Genomic DNA, 3,553 nt, shown 5'->3' on the forward strand with positions numbered 1-3,553 from the left:
TATATACACATATACATATACATATATATATATATATGTACACTTTAAAAAAATATTCGGAACAGAAAATGAAAGAATAATTTTTTTTTTATATATTAAATGTATAATGTATATAATAAAATAAAATATGATCTTTCTTGATAATTCTTATTAATATAATTTTAGAATGTAAAATTTTAATTAATAATTAGAAGTTTTGCAATCTCAAAAAGAATATATCAAAATATATATCTCTTAAAAATCGACCAATAACTTTACATGAGAATGTCAAGTGAGTATTCTTCACGCCAAATGTTCTACAGTACATTATAATGTTATAGCGTTAATAGCGGTTACAATTCAGTTATGTAAAATATTCAGTTTTGACCTTTAGTGGAGTAAAGTATGTCTTTGATACATTTTCAAAAGAAGATATCAGAAAAAATGATTGCATGAGGAACGAGATTGCTAGGGAATGAATGTATAAGGCCTCTCGCCCAATCCAAGGATCTGGAAAAGTTGCTTCAAGAGGCTTTTTACGATAAGCCTCCTAGAAAACAACTTTTTCAGATCGTTGGATTGGACCTAAAAATTACAATTACAGTCGAATGTGAGAAAAATAATCGACTATGATTGATCAGTTTCTTATAATTTAAAACTTAAAATTTAAGTAATGACTTATTATAGAAAACCTGTAACATCATGACGGACTACTAAATATAAATTAATTTCTAAAGACTCCTTAATGATACAAAATGGTTGGATATAATCTTAAGGGAAACTATAATATAAAAACAAACTCTAATAACAATCTAAAACGTATTAACATTATTAAAAGGTAAATTTGTTGGGAGTAAAAATTTATTGTAAAATAATAGAAAGTAGTTCACTAAAACAAAAATTCACCATATCGCAAACACTTAAATTCTATCGATTTAGTCAAAAACCAGTTTTTGATCATTCAGCGAATCAGTGTTGAAATTAATGAATAACTTTTAATACATCTAAAACATCACAAAGAAAAAGAAAAAAGAAGGGAAAAAACTCTGATATTAATTATAATCCAGATGGACGTCAAAACCAAAATTGAATCTTTAATAATTTAATCTTAATGTAACAAAGAATGTATATTAATTGTTTTAATGAGCTACCTTCTATTATTTTACAATAAATTACAAAATATTTTACAATAAATCGTTGGGAGCAAATTTTTGCTCCCGACAAATTTATCTTTTAATAATTTTAATACATTTTAGATTGTTATTAGAGTTTGTTTTTATATTATATTGTAGTTTCCGCTAATAGGTGGAGGTGACTGAAATGAATTAGATCCTACAAATTTTTTGTAATTACATTACAATTGTCTCTGAGAATGGCTCAAAAGCGAACCAAAACATGTAAGGATTAAAATTATTATTAAAGTTGTTTTATTAACCATATTGGTTTGCACAAGAATTACCGTGCTTGACTCCTATTGTCTTGTTATATCCAACCATTTGGCGGACATGTAAGCTCTAATGATAGATGAGACTCTGTCTTGTGAACAGATATGCTCACTGGCGATTTCTTAAATACACAATGAAAATTATATCAGTATAACAATAGATTTTGACTTTGTAAACTACACAATTTGTTCTTTTTTCTGAGCAAATGTTATTTTCATAGTAGCTGTCATTTTGGTACCATAATGATCAATATATTTCAGCATACTTGACATAAAGTAGCTCGATATCCTTTATACTACTAAAAATATTTATATGAAAATATATTTTGAAACATTTTAGGCTTTCTTTATAAAAAAAATATCTACAATTGTGTTATTTTAAAATATCGGAGATTTATTGTCTATACTCTGCAACAGTAATGCTTAATGAAATTTAATTTTTCTATTAAAATGATAACTAATTCAAAAATTTGATTATGATGGCGTATACAGTAACTCAGAGTAATTTGTTTACTCAACATTTTCTTTCCAAGATTTCAATTTGACAACATATGTGCATTAAAAATCCGCACAGGAGAGTCTATTGCGACATTTACAATAACGCAATAATATCCACCTAACATTTGTTGTATGTATGTAAGACCATATATTAATATATTAGATGAATAATCGTATGGTAGCCATTCTTTACTTTAGCCGTTTATATCTAACGTGAGTGAAGAATGAAGTTAAAAGGTTGGTGAAACAAAATGATCCCACTAAGCCTATGCAGCCTAATGTGTTGTTCCTAAAAAATGATTAAAGATCTTATTATATCCGTATTATTCTAATATTTACTGTGAAGTAAAATATTTGAGTATGTTTATTCTTTAATATAAAATATTATTTCAGATAAAATATTATTTCATAATACTAACATACTGTTAATTAAATTTTACTTTATTGTAGATTAAAAAATATAATAATCACATTATTACATTATTTGCAAATTTTTATTTGCAACTCTTTAAATAATTCTGCTAAATAAAAGTAAATAAAATAAAATTAAATCTTCAATACATTTTTAATTATATATTTTTAATTTTACATTTCTATAAAATTTCATTAAAGAAATCAATATTTAGCAAAAAACAATAAAGAATTAAAAATCATTCAATTTAAAATTATCGTATCATCTTGTCATATTATTGTCAAATTTTCATCTCATCTGGATCTAATGATTTAAATGGTTCTTCGATAAGATTTTCGATAAGATTTTCGATAAGATCAATTAATTATCAATTAATGCTACAATGTCATCGTAATTTAAACACATGATAATCATTTTATAACATGAAGCGGATATGGTTAACATTAGATTTAGAGTGTTGGTGAATACATCAGTATTATCGATGTTGAAAACAATATCCATAAATTGCAACAGTGAAAATACATATAAAATGCCAAACACTTGTATACTGTAGATATTATAAAATGTTCGTTTAAATAAAGATGTCCATAATCGTGGTCGAAAACATCCCGTAATTGTAACGATTGTATACGTCAATTTTAAAACTTGCATTACATCACGTCTAATTTATTGTGAAAAAAAAACAAATAAAATACATATAACGAATTTCAGTTATCCAATGTATATTATTAGTTTTTTAGTTTAATAAGATTTTTGATCGCTATTCATTGTTTTCAAAATAACTTTAATTTGATAGAATCTCTATTGTATAAGACATAAAATGAGATAACGTACAATTTCAATAAGATTCTGTAAATTGTCTGTAGATTTATGATGCTATCTCTATAGTAATATTTTTCATCGATATTTCCTACTTCTGTGTATTTAATATTTGTTTTGCAATAATTATCTTCAATGCGATATTTCTACAAAAGAATTGAATAAACTATTTTAACATTTGCTAAATTATTTTTAGATGTAACTTTTATAGATGTTTCTCATTGATACATCGAAATAAAAAATAATACAACAAAAAAGAAAATTACTTTAATGATTAGTCAATAAAATATGGACCCCGATATGTTCATATGTCTCTCATCGCCGTATAATATATCAGTCTCACACTATGACATATCGCTGACTTTTTTAGCGTATATATATATATATATATATATATATAT

Source organism: Atta cephalotes (assembly GCF_000143395.1).
Source record: "Atta cephalotes unplaced genomic scaffold scaffold00002, whole genome shotgun sequence".
NCBI classification, from domain to species: domain Eukaryota; kingdom Metazoa; phylum Arthropoda; class Insecta; order Hymenoptera; family Formicidae; genus Atta; species Atta cephalotes.